General features: G+C 36.2%; 1 non-coding gene across 1 annotated transcript; it reads right to left on the reverse strand.

The window, feature by feature from the left end:
* Positions 1–697: 697 nt before the first annotated feature.
* Positions 698–888, reverse strand: LOC142426926 (U2 spliceosomal RNA). The gene has a single exon (XR_012779794.1). It is a non-coding gene; the product is annotated as a U2 spliceosomal RNA (small nuclear RNA).
* Between the last annotated feature and the right edge of the window lie 251 nt (positions 889–1139).

Here is a 1139-nt window from a genome sequence, read left to right on the forward strand (position 1 = left end):
TTTAAAGATGAGCAAAATGAGAAACAGAAGGGACAATAAATGATCCAATATTACACACCTTATTTTGGGCCAATTAGCACTGGTGACACAGTGATTTTTTAGCTGGTAACCGAAAAAAAGTCTGTACTTGGAACCCACTAACTACTCCATGGGAGAAGACTCAGCAGTCTGCTTCTGTTAAAGATTACCATCTGATAAATTTATAAAACAAACTGACTGTCTTATCGGGTTGCTATGAATAAGAATCAACTTAGAGGAATACAACAACAAGGGAGGGTAATGATGGGCTTTGAATAGGGTTTGTCTGATTTTAAAGATTGTTCTCCTGACTACTGTGTTACTTTTCTTTCTGAAGAACTGCTGCTTCATGTAGGTGGTGGTGGTGATGGCGTTTTCAGGCATGGTTGAGTTGATTCTGATTCCTAGAAAACCTATGAAAAACGGAATGAAACATTGCCCTGTCCTGGACTATCCACATATGGCTCACATAGAATCACAGATCTGGTTACAGATGGTTAGCACTACAAAATTAGGGAAGAGATTTGTCTGATAAATCCTATTTTCAAGACAAAAGGATGGGAGAATCCATTGCTTGAATTAAATATTAAATCAGACTTCAGTTATGTTGAGCCTAAAAGAATATGAGGGCCTCTTTTTAACCTACTTACATTTAATTAATTTGGCTAATAATTTTTTTTTTTGGTGCACCGTTCCTGGAAGTACTGCAATACCAGGTCGATGTGTGGAGTGGACGGAGCAAGCTCCTATTCCAACTCCCTGCTCCCAAAATCCATTTAATATATTGTCCTCGGATAGAGGATGTATCAGATATTAAACTGATAAGAACAGATACTACACTTGATCTTAGCCAAAAGGCCGAGAAGCGATTAATTTAATTATACTTTCATAAGGTATGTACTTATAAAATAACAAATACATTTCTTGATTGGTTTATTTTTCTTTCCATAATCTCGTATCTCTCTATTTATTTTACTTTTCTTCCCCCGCAGCCCCAAATACACTAATGGGTTTGTTCTGACCCTGAACATGCATGCACTTTGGAAGATTTTGGAGTGCATATGTTTTTCTTAAAATACCAAATATGATGCTAATATTCATACTTTTGTTTTTGCATGTTA

This window comes from Tenrec ecaudatus, chromosome 14 (genome assembly GCF_050624435.1).
Source record: "Tenrec ecaudatus isolate mTenEca1 chromosome 14, mTenEca1.hap1, whole genome shotgun sequence".
Classification (NCBI taxonomy): domain Eukaryota; kingdom Metazoa; phylum Chordata; class Mammalia; order Afrosoricida; family Tenrecidae; genus Tenrec; species Tenrec ecaudatus.